The sequence below is a fragment of the Chiloscyllium punctatum genome, chromosome 36, assembly GCF_047496795.1.
Source record: "Chiloscyllium punctatum isolate Juve2018m chromosome 36, sChiPun1.3, whole genome shotgun sequence".
Taxonomy (NCBI): domain Eukaryota; kingdom Metazoa; phylum Chordata; class Chondrichthyes; order Orectolobiformes; family Hemiscylliidae; genus Chiloscyllium; species Chiloscyllium punctatum.
Genome location: NC_092774.1, coordinates 36,471,232 through 36,487,735, shown reverse-complemented (window position 1 = coordinate 36,487,735; position 16,504 = coordinate 36,471,232). Strand labels below are relative to the sequence as shown.

General features: G+C 46.5%; 2 non-coding genes across 2 annotated transcripts; both read right to left on the bottom strand.

Annotated features, from left to right (window-relative positions):
* Positions 1 to 4,977: 4,977 nt before the first annotated feature.
* Positions 4,978 to 5,049, bottom strand: trnae-cuc (transfer RNA glutamic acid (anticodon CUC)). Its single transcript has one exon. It is a non-coding gene; the product is annotated as a tRNA-Glu (tRNA).
* Positions 5,050 to 7,579: 2,530 nt separating this feature from the next.
* Positions 7,580 to 7,653, bottom strand: trnan-guu (transfer RNA asparagine (anticodon GUU)). Its single transcript has one exon. It is a non-coding gene; the product is annotated as a tRNA-Asn (tRNA).
* Between the last annotated feature and the right edge of the window lie 8,851 nt (positions 7,654 to 16,504).

The window sequence follows — 16,504 nt, the reverse complement described above, 5'->3', positions numbered from 1 at the left end:
AGACTCCATGGGATTATTCAGGAGAAAGTGAGGACTTCAGATGCTGGAAATCAGAGCTGAAAATGTGTTGCTGGAAAAGCGCAGCAGGTCAGGCATCATCCAAGGAGCAGAAGAATCGACGTTTCGGGCATGAGCCCTTCTTCAGGAAGTTTTAGCTATAAACATTCCCTTAGTTAAACATTGTGAAGTGTGAAGCCATTGTTTTAGTCCCGAAGTTCGACCTGAGCTCCCCCCTCCCCCATCCCAGTAACTCTGTTGACAGCCTTCGTGTCACATTTAAAACTAGGATCAATAAATTCGTGATCAGTTGGGGGATGAACAGTTATAGGAAAAGGGCAGGAAAGTGCAAGTGGAGAATGTCAGATCAGCCACAATCCTATTGAATGGAGAAGCAGGCTCAAGGGGTTGAATGGCATTTTCCTGTTCCTATTTCTTATGGTTCCCGAGCCCTTACCTCTGAAACAGGGTCCTGGCTTCAGTGTGTGCCATTACTGAGAGTGCTGATGTTCCCTTGTGTAATATCAACAACTTAGCAGCTGCTGAAACCTCTTGCTCCTTTGTTACCTCTAAACACAATATGCCAATGTGTCCAGGGGAGGTGATGGCCGAATTTATTGTCACCAGACTATTCACCCAGGTAATGTCCTGCGGACCTGGGTTCAAAACCTACCACGGCAGATGGTGGAATCTGAATTCAATATAAAACTGGAATTAAGAGTCTAATGATGAAACTGTTGTGGTTTGTTGTAAAAACCTATCTGGTTTCCTTCTCTCCGAACCTGATCTGATCTGATCTACATGTGATTTCAGATCCACTGTCAGCTGGTTGAATCTTCACTGCCCTTTCAGTCAATTCTTAAAGCTCACCTTTTTTAACTATGATGTTGCCAGAATGATTTATAGACGGCATAGGCTGGGACTTTCTTTCACTGGAGTGGAGGAGGTTGAGGGTGGAGGTTATGGAGGTTTATGAAGTCATGAGGGACAAAGATAAGGTGAATAACCAGCGTCTTTTCCTGAAGGGTAGGGAGTTCAAAGTCTGGGAGTATATTTTTAAGATGAGAGGGAGAAGATTTAAAAAGGACGGAGGGGGGCAACGTTTTTTACATTGAAGGTAGTTCGTGTGTGGAATGAACTGTCAGAGAACGTGGTGGATGCAGGTCATGTTACAATGTTTAAAATTATTTGGATAAGTACATATGAGCCACACACAGGCAGGTGGGTCTAATCTTCCCCCAGATATTCAAAGGGACAGCCAGTCAGAGGGGGGCAGGGCCACGCCTATCGTTGTTGTGTGGCATGTGTGACAGCTGCAACAAGACGTCCCAAATCCTGTGCTCAATGCTCTGACCAATGAAAGCAAGCATGCCAAAAGCCCTCTTCACCCTGTCTACCCACGACTCCATTTTCTAGGTGCTAATAACCCGCAACCCTAGATCTCTCTCCGTTTTGGTCCCCTTAGTGTTCTGACTTCTGACTTCTTCAACTCTGGGTTTGTGTTGAACTTGAAGGGATACTTTGTCCAACTCAGCATGTTTAAACAGTATCTCTCAGAGGGATTCATCTGAAACTTTTCAGGAGGTGAGCTCAACAAGATTGAACTATTCAAAGTTACTTGGACTCTATTTTAAAGTTACATTATTACCAGTCGTCAGAGAGACATACAGCATGGAAACAGATCCTTCGGTCCAACTTGTCCATGCTGACCTGATATCCTAAATTAATCTAGTCCCATTTGACAGCACCTGACCCATATACTCTGGCAGCTCATTTCATATATATACCACTCGCTGCATGAAGAAGTTGCCCATTTAATATATTTGTCTCTTACCCTAAACCTCTGCCCTCTAGTTCTGGACTCCCCCATCCCAGGGAAAAGACCTTGTCTATTACCCTGTCCATGCCCGTCATGATTTTGTAACCTCTATTAGGTCACTTCTCTGCCTCCGATGATCCAGTGAAAACAGTCCCAGCCTATTCAGCCTCTCCCTGTAGCTCAAGTCCTCCAAACCCCTGCAACATTCCCGTAAATCGTTTCTCACAGAGAAGTCAACGTTTCAGTCCGAAAGAAGGGTTAATACCCAAAACCCTGACTACTCCATATCCTGGTGCTGCCTGGTTTGCTGTATTCTCCCAACCTCCTCCTTGCCTATGGCGGCGTGCAGTTTGTAGTGGCTCAGTGGTTACCACTGCAGCCTCATAGTGCCAGGGACCCAGATTTGATTCCAGCCTTGGGTGACTGTCTGTGAGGAATTTGCACATTCGCCCAGTGTCTGCTTGGGTTTTCTCTGGGTGATTCTGTTTTCTTTAATAAACCAAAGATGTGCAGGTCTTGTGGACTTGCCATGCTTTCTTGCCCGTAGAGATAGGTACATTAGTCAGATGGAAATGAGTCTGGATGGGTTACTCTTCCGAGGGTCGGTGTGGACTTGTTGGGACAAATGGCCTGTTTCACACTGAAGCTAATCTCATCTGCGCTACATTTGTCACTAACGAATTACAGAGTAGACTCGCCAGGCCGAATGGCCTAACTTCTGCTCCGATGGTCTTACGGTCTTAGGTTTCTCTGGATCATTTCATTTGGCAATGTGCAGTCCCGGGCTCAATGAGCAGCAGTGTCCACTGAAAGCAAAGCTCATAGGATGGTTGAACTCCTACAATGTGGAAACAGGTCCTTCAGCCCAACACATCTGCACTGATCTTTCGAATAGTAATCCAGTCAGATCCATTTTCCTACCCTCCCTAAATTGCACACAGACCCCGACGGGTGGAATTATTCCTGGGTTCTTGGTGCCATGAGGCAGCAGTGCAATCCATGAGCCACCATGGGGTTGTGGTTGTGGGTGTAGGGCAGGCAATTGAAGTCCAGCAGAAAACTAAAACAGCCCACCTCCTCTCCCACTGCACCCACTGTCAGGACTGGCAGGATGTTCAGTCCTGGGGGGTGACCCAAGGCAGCGTCGCGGGTGTGTTCTGATTGCTGGGAGCTTTGGTGCCCCTGCTGGTGCTTCCGCAAGTTGCAGGAAAATATGAACCTCTTTGCACACTCGGGAGAGCTGAAGGGCCTCACCCCAGTGTGGACACACTGGTGCTTCAGCAGAGCGGAGGAATTCAGGGCGCACTCAGGGCAGCAAAACGGCCTCCCTCCTCCGCCACCACCTCCCGCCTCCACCACCCTGGGTGGATCAGCTGGTGCTTCAGCAGTGTGGAGGAGTGGGTAAAACCCTTCCCACACTCGGGGCAGGAGAACGGCTTCTCCCCGGTGTGGATGGACTAGTGTCTCAGCAGGGTTGAGGAACTGCTGAAGGCCTTCCTGCACTTAGGGCAACTGAACGACATCTCCCCGATGTGGACCCACTAGTGGGCCAGCAGGTCGGAAGAAAGATCAAAGCCCTCCCTGCACTCGGGGCAGAAGAACTGCCTCTCCTCATTGTGGACCCACTGGTATCTCAGCAGGTGGGAAGAACTGCTGAAGGCCATCTCGCACTTGGGGCAGGAGAACAGCCTTCTCCGGTGTGGACCAACTGGTGCGTCAGCAGGGCAGAGGAATCACTGAAGGCCTTCCCACACTCAGGGCAGCAGAAGGGCCTCTTCCCCTCTGTGGACCCATTGGTGCTTCAGAACCCTTTCAAATTTCACAATATTCTTCTGATAGGAGGGAGACCAGAATTACATACAATATCCCAAAAGTGGTCTAACCAATGTCCTGTACAGCCACAACATAACTTTCCAACTCCAACACTCAGTTAGAGGATTACGAAAGCTTTCAAAACCCACAAAAAACAAACAGGAAAGAATGGAGGGAAAAATCGAATTTTTGAGAGTCAGCTTGGAAGCATCAATGAGAAATCGGCAGACCTGGTTTATTGGGTACCTGTTCTCCTTAAATATACTATATACGTATTTCTCTTGTGCTCTTCGTAATTTCTCTGTGCTGCAGTGTGTAGCGGCTCGTTGAAATAATGTCCTGTTGAATCTTCGTTTGTGGGTGTTGGGATGATTGCTTCTGTGGTTTAGTATTTGGTTTGTGTGTGTTGTTTTTCTGTCGACGCTTGTTTGAAGTTCCCCATTGACTGTTCGCTCTAATGTGACATCTAGAAATGGCACTGTGTTGATGTTCTCCTCCCCTTCAAAACAGGAGCCCCCCTCAGGCCCAAAGTCTCACCACTTGGTACACCAATATACAGACTCGTCAAAGGCCTCCACTGAAGACTAAAACATCAAGTCGAAGATTCACACCACTCCATTTCCTCCATCCAAGAATTCCTGAAAACCAAAGACACTAAGATTGAAGAGGATGTAATAATGATGTCCTTTGACATAACAGCCCTGTTCAATCTATTAACATCTGCGTGGCCAAAGAAAACTGAAGACACTACTCGAACAAGCAAAGACACAAACACAGCACCAACTTCATCAGCAAACATAGCACTGTCAACCTCGTGGAACTGTGCCTTACCACCCACTTCATATTCAGTAACAAGCCCTACAAACAAATCAACGAAACATCCATGAAACCACCAGCATCAGGATTCCTAGCAGAAGCAATAATGCAGAGACTCGAACAAACAGCCCTTTCGACAATCCAACCCAAAATTTGAGTCCGCTACAGCGATGACACTTTTGTCATCAGAAAATAAAACAAATTAAAGGAAACCTACAACACCATCAACAATCTCCTTACTGGCATAAAATTCACAAAAGAGGCGAACAACAACAAAGTGCCATTTCTAGATGTCACAGTAGAGCGAACAGTCAATGGTAAATTCAAAACAGCGTCTACAGGAAAACAACGCACGCGAACCAAGAACTTAACTACAGAAGTAATCATCCCTACACATAAAAACAAAACTGAAGCAGGTCAATATTTCAACGAGCCACTACACACTGCAGCACCCAGGAATTCCGAAGATCAATAAATCACTGTGCGGCTCATTTAAGAAGACCGGGCAACCTTCCAACGCCCTGAAAATTTGCTTCCCTGACCGGGAATCGAACCCGGGCCGCAGCGGTGAGAGCGCCGAATCCTAACCACTAGACCACCAGGGAGATGCGCCAAGACGCTGACAGCTCTACTGAAAATTTCTTTCCTGCCCGGAAATCGAATCCGGGCCGTGGTCGGTCGAAGGCTTTCACCTGTGTATCCAACAATGTCATTTCTTGTATCAATTGCTCCCGATGCGGTCTCATCTACATTGGGGAGACTGGAGACTCCTCGCAGAGTCAAGTCACAGCGCTTGAAGGAACACCTTCAGGACACCCGCACCAATCAACCCCATCGCCCTATGGCCCAACATTTCAACACCCCCTCCCACTCTGCCGAGGACATGCAGGTCCTGGCCCTCCTCCATCGCCGTTCCCTCCACACCCGATGCCTGGAGGATGAACGTCTTACCTTCCGCCTCAGATAAATTCAACCACAGGCCATCAATGCGGACTTCGCCAGTTTCCTCATTTCCCCTCTTCCCACCTTACCTCGGTTCCAACCTTCCAACTCAGCGCTGTCCTCATGACCTGTCCGACCCGCCAATCTCTCTTCCCACCGACCCGCTCCACCCTCCTCTCTGACCTGTCACTTCCGTCCCCTCCGCCATTCACCTACTGTACTATTTGATACCTTCGGCCCAGCACACCCCACCCTCCAATTTATCTTTCTACCCTGGAGGCGTCATGCCTTTATTCCTGATGAAGGGCTTTTGCCCGAAACGTCGATTTTCCTGCTCCTCGGAAGCTATCTGACCTGCTGTGCTTTTCCAGCACCACTCTGATTTACTGATGCTCTGGTTTACAGCATCTGCAGTCCTCACTTTTGCCTACCCAATAAACTCAGTGTGCCAATTACACATCAACAAACTTACACAAGCAGACACAACGTCTGCAGAAGCCCTAGCCACATTACTTTACATTAAAGACATCTGGGAAATGATGTCCAGACAACTCAACCCTCTCAGCATCATGGTAGCCCACAAACCTACCAACAGACTGAAACAGCGGCTAATGAACCTGAAATACCCGATACAAACAACCAGCAAACGAATGTTATTTACAAAATACCATACAAGGAAATATATACATGAACTCTGCCGCACAGTTCTCTTTGGCAAGAAATGCTGGGATGAGAGAAGGAAGATTTTTTTCAGCCAAAACGAATCGGCACTGACTGGACAGCCATTTAAAATCAAGGCTGTCAGCCCAGGATGGAAGATCCGAAGGGATGCACCGTTTTCTTATTTCCTGAAGATTTACAAAGCTGAGACTGGGTTTTGGTGTTTGTTCGCTTTCCACTCCCGGGAGCCGCAGTGGTTGGGGTGGTGTGTTGCGGTAAGTGCAATGTGCCGGTGAGCAGCGTGAGGGGCTATTTCAGCTTCCCTCCTCTGACAGCGCTGTGACTTGACTCTGATGTTATCAGGGACACTGACTGGCGCGAGACAGTGAAAGGAGTCTTGTTCCTGCAGATCGGGAATTCGAACCGTATGCCGGCTTCAGGACAATGAGAAAGATTAATTGGGGTGTGTGAAGAAGCTGTGAGCTGCATTTCAAACAGGTAGGTGGAGTCAGATGCGTCATCCATTGCGCCCCGGGCCTGTGCGTTCCTGACGCCGCCATGCTGCAGAGTTCTGACGTTAACACGGACATGCGCAGCAATGGGAACATTCACAATGTGAACAACCAAAGATAATCACCGTCACTGATTCCCTTCCACAGGCCCAACTTTGTGAAGCAGTATCTTTCACTGGCAAATAAAACACATTAATCCTCAGGTACCTGCTTCATTTCGATCACGGCTTCACGCCCCTCACTGTTCTAGTCTCATTTCCAAACTCTTGGCTCATCGCCTCAAAAGCAGCTCTGTGGGTATCTGCTTGTTCCACCCTGACATGCAGTGGGCTACAGGTTCCCGACCAGTCCCAATGTGATTGAAATACTTCAACCGCTCCACTGATTTGCATTTTTAAAAAACCGTGGAGCAATCTCCCTTTCTTTTTGACGACAGTTCTCAACTGTAGTCGGCAGGGTTCACACCTGCGTGGGGGAACCGCAATGGATTTCATGTCCATCGCATTCACCACTCGGCCCACCAATACAGAACCACACTGACAGCTTCATTTCCCAGGTCTCTCTGCTTGTGGAGCTGAGAAAGAGTGATTCATTGCAGAGTTTGTTTGAATCCAATCACTTCACAGGTTTCAAAAGGGTTAAATATCTGCAAATGGCGAGTCTGGATATTTCATCCCAAAAGATGAAATGGACGTTCAGTTGAAAACAAGAACAGAAATTGCAGGAGCAACTCAGCAGGTCAGGCAGCATCCGTGAAAAGAGAATCAGAGACAACATTTCAGAATTCTTTTTTCCCTCATCCAGGTACAGCCAAACCTGCTGAGTTTTTCCAGCAGTTTCGCTTTCTGTCTCGCATTCTCAGCACCCGCAGTCCTTCACGTTAGAAATTCAATCAATTCAGAAACCTCTTTGTGTTTCCTCAGTGGAAAAGATTTCCGTTTGGGAAGCATTTTCCTGACACCATTAAAAACGTGCACTTTCGCAGCCAAGAAAGCGGTAGGAGCGAGAATAAGAAACACTCCGTCCCTGGGTGGTTTCGAACCACCAACCTTTCGGTTAACAGCCGAACGCGCTGACCAATTGCGCCACAGAGACAGGTCGGAGCTCCAGCCGCACAGTGTCTTTGCGGAAGCTACTATTCAATTCATAATTCAACCCGCCCCGCCCAAAATTGCCATTGTCTTCTATCAGTGTTACTTTTCCATAATAAAGCCTTGGACATTCAGTATGGAGACAGGGGAACAGCCTGATCCCACCATCTGCAGGCACATCCATGTCACGAGGAACGAGCTCTCCTACACCGGGACCGTCGCCCTCCGAGCCTTTCAGTGTTTTGCCTCTTCCCGAATTTTCTCATTGGCCCCGAGCCGAGAAGGGGTTTGAATTCCTGATGTGAGAGAATTCTTTCAATGCCTCGGGTCAGTTCATGTCCCGAGAATATCAGAGTCAATCAGCCTCTTAAACAAAGGGACGGTGTCTGGACTATCTCTGCTCAGTCCGTCAGTTCATCCTTCATTCTCCTCTAATTCTACTTCCCAAAGAGTTTCTAAAGATTCACAAAGCTGGAGACTGGGATTTGTGTTTTACTTCCTGAACATTTTTCCACCTGCTAACTGACAATATTTTGCCAAAACCTCTTTCCTATTGTAACACATGCATCATGTCCAGGGATGAGCAATTTTCATTTTGTGGAGACATTCCCAAGTTTGGGAATGCTCTCTTTGGAGCAAAGAAGGTTAACTGGAGATTTCCAGGGGTTTTTGTCAATGATGGGAGAAGACGTGGTGTTTTCGCTGCTCGTTGGATGCTGCCTGAACTGCTGTGCTCTTCCAGCACCACTAATCCAGTATTTGGTTTTCAGCATCTGCAGTCATTGTTTTTACCTTGTTGATTTTAACCCTACTGCGAATCCTCTTGCAAGGATGCCTGCCTTGAAGAAGTTTTCCTCCTCTCTCTACAAGAATCTCAGGGAGTCCCTCTCCCACTGCAACTCCCAGGTCATTTCCTCTGCTCTGAAGCTCTTCAACCATGTTGTGAAACAAACTCGGTACCACAGCCACATTTGCCTAGTTTCAAACTTCCAGCTCAGTTACTGTCTCCTTGACTTGTCCGACCTGCCTATCTTCTTTTCCACCTATCCACTCCACCCTCTCCTCCTTGACCTATCCCCTTCATCTCCTCCCCCACTCACCCATTGCACTCTATGCTACTCTCTCCCCACCCCCACCCTCCTCTAGCTTATCTCTCCATGCTTCAGGCTCACTGCCTTTATTCCTGATGAAGGGCTTTTGCCCGAAACGTCGATTTCGCTGCTTGTTGGATGCTGCCTGAACTGCTGTGCTCTTTCAGCACCACTAATCCAGTATTTGGTTTTCAGCATCTGCAGTCATTGTTTTTACCTTAATGATCAGAAGAACCTATTGCCACTGACTAGGGTCAGTTACCAGAGGACAGGGATTGCAGTTCTTTAATGGAAAGCAGCATTTGTGTAGAACAAACACAGCGAATACTGCAGAAAGCCAACCGGTCGAGTAGCATCAGTGGAAAGGTGAACAGAGCCAACGTTTTGAGTGTGCTACGGTTTTTGTTCAGAACTCAGTGTTTTGCCTCTTCCCGAAGTTGGTCCAGGTCTGTGTCTCAATTGGCAAACACATGGCAAGTGCAGTGCTGCAATGTGAAGTTATAGCCTTTGCTGTTTAAAAGAAAAGCAGTGCATTGTTGAAATGGTGACATATTGGAATGTGGAGAAAGTGAGGACTGGAGTTGAAAGTCGAAAAATGTGGCACTGGAAAAGCACAACAGGTCAGGTAGCATCTGAGGAAAAGGACAGGGAACGTTTCGGGAACAAGCCCTTCATCAGGAATGATGTATGGATGTACTAAGGGGTCTCAGAGTCCCTCCACACCAGTCAATGCCAGTTGTCGGGCAGATGCAGCAGGCAATGAGCGAGGCAAGTGGTATATTATGAAGAGGAATTGAGTTCAGAAGTGGGGTCATTGAACATATTCAAGGCTATGTTCATCTGAGTTTTGAACAACAAACAAGTGGATGCTTATCGGGGGAGGTAAGAAAATGGTTTTAAGACCAGTACAGGTCATTCACAGAGTCTGACAGCACTGAACAGACCCTTCATCCAACTAGTCCGTGCTGAGTATGTTCTCAAACTAAACTCGGCCCACCTACCAGTGTTTGGCCCATAAACCTTCGAAACTTTCGTATTCATGTACTTATCCAAATGTCTTTTAAACGTTGTAACTGTACATGTATAAAATCATGAGGGGCATGGATAGGATTAATAGACAAAGTCTTTTCCTGGGGTGGGTGAGTCCAGACCGAGAGGGCATGGGTTTCGTGTTAGAGGGGAAAGATACAAAAGAGACCTAAGAGGCAACTCTTTCACGCAGAGGATGGTACGTTTATTGAATGATCTGACAGAGGAAGTGGTGAAGGCTAGTACGATTGCAACATTTAAAATGCATTTGGGTAGGTGTATGAATAGGAATGGTTTGGAGGGATATGGGGCCGTGTGCTGTCAGGTGGGCCTAGATTGGGTTGGGATAGTTGGTCGGCATGGACAAGTTGGACCAAACAGTCTTTTTCTGTGCTGTACATCTCTATCTCAGTGTTCAACATACTCAGTGACCTGGCCTCCACAGTTTTCTGTGACAATGAATTCCATAGATTCACCACTCTCTGGCTAAAGAAATTGCTCCTAATCTCCATTCTCCCTTTATGCTAAGGCTATGCCCATGGGTATTAGTCTGTCCTCCCAATGAAATATCTTCCCAATGTCCACTCTGTCCAGGCCGTTCAATGCTCTGTACGTTTCAGTTAGATCTCCCTTGAATGTGGGCCTGTTAATCAGCATGAACCAAACCCTTCAGGATGAGGACATCCGTGATTAGATTCAACAAAGTGAGAATGGAGGGTGAGAGTGTGGGATGGAGATTTTCAGCTTTTAGGGAATAAGGTAGGAAAGAAAGTTTAATATAAATTATAATTGATCAGATGAGCTTATGGGCCAAGGAGTAGTGGATGGAGTTTAATTTTGACAAATATGAGCTGTTGCATTTTGATGAGGCAACTCAGGGCAGGACCTGTGTGGTTAATGGTCAATTAATGGAATTCTGTGCTCAAGGAAGCAGTAGAGGCAGCTTCATTAAGACACTGTTGGATGGGTTTTCTGCGTGGTAAGGGAATTAAGGGAAGTTGGGATAATGCAATTAGGAGGAGCTGAGACGATTGATCGATCCGCCATGATTTTAATGAATGGCGGAGCAGGGTCGATGGTCCAAATGGCCTACTCCCTCTATTACTTTGAAACTATAACCCTGCGTTTCCCATGGCCAACCCACCTAACCTGCACATCCCTGGACACTGGGCAATTTAGCACAGCCAATCTAAATCAAGGCCAGTGAGCAATGTAGTGATTTGGAAACCAAATACCAGAGAATGATAGAAAGGGACAAGAAGAAGAAATGTACGAGCAATCAAAACTGGATTCCAACCATCACAAAAAATAAAACTAAAAGCTCAGTATGTGAATGTGTACTGCATTGTAACAAAAGCGAATTAATTGACAGCACACATTGAAGAGAATAATTATGATCTGAGACTCCTTACAGAGATGTGGCTTCAGAATGACAAGGATTGGATCCGGAATATCGAAGGGATACGTGGCATTCAAGTCGAGTGAGGAGCTCAGTAACGGTAGAGGGTGGGCACTGCTAATCAAAGCACTGATAGCATGGTAGTCTGGTGTCAGCTCGGATTTCATGTCCTGATTTCTCTATCCTCTGATCTCCCTCTTCCCCCAGAGTTAAATGTTGTCTGTTCTCAGCTCTGCTCGATTTCTGCTGAAGCTTTGATCGCCTTTTACACATTCTGGAGCAATGAAATATTCTGAGCCTCCTGGAAATGACACATTTATCTATACCCCTCCTGATTTTAAAAATCTCTATAAAGTTATCTGTCAACTTGCTCGGCTCCATTGGAAAAATGTCCCAGCTTCTTCTTAATTCAAACCCTCCATTCCCTGCAACACGCTGGCAAAGTAAGGAATAGGGAATTGCATCAAATCACATAAATGTACTGTCTGAAACAATCTAGCTGTGTTCTGGCCTGAGATATTGAGAGTCCCTGGTGGAAGTAATTACGAATACAATAATTTTTGTCACAGAATTGAACAATCACTTTGCAATAAAGGGGTCTACTTTGATAAGGAGGTAGTGGTCATTTCTAGGGTAAGTGAACAGTTTGTAGATCAGGGAGATGAAGTTCCAGACACTTGGGAAGGGCAAGAAATGAATTTGATAAATAAGACAAAGAACTGTGGATGCTGGAAATCTGAAACAAAATCTGAGAACATGGGAAAATCTCAGCAGGACTGGAAGCATCTGTGGAGAGAAAGCAGAGTTAAAGTTTCGAGTCCAACAACTCCTCTTCGGGATTCTGAAATAGTTTGTGAGAACCCCTTAAGTCATCTGCCCAGCTTTAAGACCATAATACACAGGAGCAGGATGAGGCCATTTGGCCCATCGAGTCTGCTCCACCAGTCGATCATGGCTGATATGTTTCTCTATCCCATTCTGCTGCCCTCTCCTCATAACCCTTGACCCCTTATTAATCAAGAACCTATCTCTGTCTTAAATGCCCTCAATGACTTGGCATCCTCAACCCTTCTCCTCGTGGAAACATCATCTCCACGTCCACACTGTCCAGCCATAGAGGAGCACAGCGCTGCCTGACCCACTGTGATCTCCAGCATTTGTTGTTTTCAGGAAGGATTCCAGCATCTCCAACAACACGCTTCTAAATTTTGTACCCAGTTGGTTAGCTCTCCCTGGATCCCGTGAGATTTAACCTTACTCAACAATCCACTGTTTGGTACAATTAACAAAGTTCCCAGCCCCCACCTCTTTCTGCACACATGGGCCGCACGATAGATCAGTGGTTCGCACTGCTGCCTTACAGCGCCAGGGATCCGCTTTCGATTCCAGCCTTGGGGCGACTGTCTGTGTGGAGTTTGCACATTCTCCCTGCCGTGTCTGCTGGGTTTCACCCGGGTGCTCTGGTTTCCTCCCAACATCTAAAGGTGTGCAGTTTCGGGAGAAGTGGCCATACTAAATGGGTCCATAGTGTGCAGTAAGTGTAGTGGAATGGGCTAGGGGAATGTGTCCACATGGGTTCCGCTTTGGATGGTCGGTGTGGACTTGGGCTGAATGGCGTGTTTCCACATTCCCCCAACTCCAGAGTCTCAGCACTCTTGGTTTTTCCCATGGACAGTGTCGGGGAGGAAAAAATGTTTTACACGGGAGTCAGGTTCAGTGAGTGTGAAGCTAAAAGTAAACGCAGTGCTTGAGCTGTTTTCCCCGGTTTACCAAAGGTTGAGGGGTGATCTTACAGACGTTTATAGAATCATGAGAGGCATGGATAGGGTAAATAGACAAGGTCATTTCCCTGGGATGGGAGATGTCCAGAACAGGAGGATAATATGTTTGGGGTGAGGGAGGCAAGTGTAAGGAATGATCTGCCGGAGGAAGTGATGGATATAGGTCCAATTATAACATTTAAAAGGCATCTGGATGGGTATAAGAATAGGAAGAGTTCAGAGGGATAAGGCCAAATGCTGGTAAGTGAGACGAGATTAATTTAGGCTATCTGGTCGGCACGGATGAGTTGGACTGAAGGACCTGTCTCTGTGCTGTGTATCTCTGTGACTCTGGCTTGCCCGCGATGTGTTCAGTTTCAGTCTGGTGTCGGTGTCAATGCCTTGATATCTCATTTCCTCCATCTCCCCACTTCCACCTCCCCAGATGTTAACCATTTTGTGTCTGGTTGTTTCTCAAGAAGCTGCATTGAAGATTCATCCTGAATTGACACTTTTTGTTTGCTTCCCAAAATCAGACTTACTCACTCCTACATATCGTGAAAGATACTAACTTTCAGGTGGAGGTATCCAAAATTCAGAGGTGTCTCTCTTGATGTTTTCACTTTTCAGTCTCTGTAAGATCCTGTATCAGTACCGTCGGGAGGATTAGTTTGAGCGGAATGAGAATAGATGAGTGGGGAGGGCGGGGGGCGGGCGATGGTGCTTTCAATTTTGTAGAAAAAGAAAAGAATGTTCTGCAGAAAGTAGAATTGCTTGTTTGGAATTTCTAACCTGGACTGACAGTAATGACTTTGTATTCTCTTTATACAGATTATTTGATGATCTGAAGACGTACGTTTCAATATCAATAGATGAAGAGTTTTGTCTGAAACATTGACTCTGCTGCTTCTCAGATGTTGCCTGATCTGCTGTGCTTTGACTCTGACTCTCGAGCATTTGCAGTCCTCAATTTCACGTCAATGTCTGGCAGCAACTGAATCCATCGGGAGTATAACAATTTTCGACTATTATTCTGTGGGAAGGAACCAAGCTTTTTGGTTCCTCTTTCATTACGTTTTCAGCATCAGTGAGACTGGAAGAGAGACCCGACTGTTGCAGCACTCTGATTGTGGAGCCAGTAAAAGTTATACAGACTGGGAAGAGGAATTCACGGCAAGGAGGTGCTGTACACGCGTTTTTGTGCAGCTGATGCTTCGGTCATGGAGAAACCCAAGGAATCCCGTCCGTGGAGAAACCATGAAAATGTGGCAACTGTGGGAAAGTCTTCCGTTTCCCATCTGACCTGGAGACTCATGGGCGCAGTCACACCGGGGTGAGACTGTTCTCCTGCTCTGAGTGCGGGAAGACCTTCAGCAATTCCTCTGTACTGTAGAGGCACCAGGGGGTCCACACAGGCGAGAGGTCATTCTCCTGCCCCGAATGCGGGAAGGCCTTCAGCTATTCCTCCGTCCTACTGACCCACCGCCGGGTCCACATATTAGAGAAGCTCTTCAGCTGCTCCAAGTACGGGAAGTCCTTCAATGATACCTCTGCCCTGCTGAGGCACCAGCGGGTCCAGACCGGGGAGAGCCCGTTCTCCTGCCTCAAGTGCGGGAAGGGCTTTACCCAGGCATCCCACCTTCGGGTCCATAGGGGGGAGAGGCCCTTCTCCAGCCAGAGTGGGGGACGGCCTTCAGCAATTCCTCCCACCTGCTGAGGCACAGGTGGGGCCATACCGGGGAGAGGCTGTTCACCTGCCCCGAGTGGAAGCGGAGGTTCTCATCATTCTGCACCTTGCAGAAGCGCCAGCGGGCACACCAGTGCTCCCAACAATCTGATTCTGCTGGTGAAGCTGTTGTGGGCCTCTGCAAGGACTGAACCCCTGCACATTCTGACAGTGCTTATTATGGGAGAGTCGGTCGAATTTTTTTGTTTTATGCCGTCGTGCTCCCCCACCCCTGCAACTTACTTCCAGTGGGTGCTGCTGCTCGTATTGACTCTGTCTGGGAACGACCTCCAGTCTGTAAGAAATAGCTGAATACTTCAGGGTGTCCATTCGCATTCAGCAGTGACTTAGAAATTAAATTTACGGTTATGTGCCTGTGAACAACTCAACATCGAAGGATTGCCCAACGGCTTGGCAATCCATTGTTGGAAACGGTTTGCTTGAATTGATAATTTTAAAAATTCTCTTCCTTAATTTACCCCTTAAGTTTCTGTCTCTGAGATGGTGGAGGACTTGATCAAAGGGATTAAATTATTGCTATTAACTGGATCATCTTGTTTAACTTTGCACGAGTAAATTTGCGGTATTCATAATTGTTTGTTTTTGTTTAAGTTATAATTCTGGTGTGCAAGACCTGTTCATCAAGTGTGGTTCACTTCACGAAACTGCTGTGGGTCACTCCCAGAATTGAGACCCTGTGTATTCTGACAGTGTGTGTGCAGTGGGAGAGTCAGTGGGCTTTTTTGTTTTATGCTCATGCCCCGCCCAACCCCGCCGCCAAGTTTGCTTCCATTGGGCGTTGCTGCTTGTTGAGCCCACGAGCTGTTCTCTCTAGATTCTACTGTCCAGTTAAAGAATTGTTGGCTCATTCTGGGAATGAGTCCCAGCCTGTAAAAAATGGCTGAATACTTTGGGGTGTCTATTCACATTCAGCAGTGACTTTTAAATTAGATTTACAGTTGTGTGTCTGTGAAACAGTCATAGTCCAAGGATTGCACAAAGGCTTGGTAATCCATTGTTGGAAACTGTTTGCTTGAATTGGTAAGTTTAAAAAAAAATTCTTTCTCAATTTGCCGCTTAAGTTTCTCTCTCTGAGATGGTGGGGGACTTGATCAAAGGTTTTAAATATTTGCTATTAATTAGATTATCTTCTTTAACTTTGCCCTAGAAAATTTGCGATATTTATAATTGTTGGTTTTTGTTTAAATAATAATGTTGATGTGCAAGATCTGTTCTTCATCAAGTCTGGTTCGGAACAGTTGAGAAATTGAGGGACATTGCATGTTTAAATTTCACTGTGTTGTGAATCTGGTGACAGTGACATTCATTTGTATTGGGTTGATTACCCTTAGTTGTTGTGTCTTCCACCCCAACTATTCACTATGGTTGTGAGTTCCACAGTCTCACCACACTCTGAGGTTTTTCAAGAAATCCTTAGTAGAGAATTGTAAGGGGAAATGTTGACAAGGGCAGAATATAGGGTCTTAACTGCAAAAGCCAGGAAGACATTCGACAAAGTAAAACCATGACAATGTCGGGAAAAATAAGGAACTTTGACAGCAATGAAGAGGTCACACGTCAGAAATCAAGATAATGGTCGTGACAAAAAGAAAAAGTACTCTGCAGGTATTGGATATAGTAATTAAGCAAGTTTCTAGATGCTGTAGTTGGTTGAATACGATAATAAGAGATGAAATGACCAAAACCACTCATGTAATTTGATGTCTGTAACAATAAAGCAAGTGCATACTATTGATTGATATAGGCCAATTGCATGCAAGTAGGTCGTTCAGGCCATCGAGTCAACATTGACTGACCGTCCCACCCAGACCCAGATCGTTATACGATCC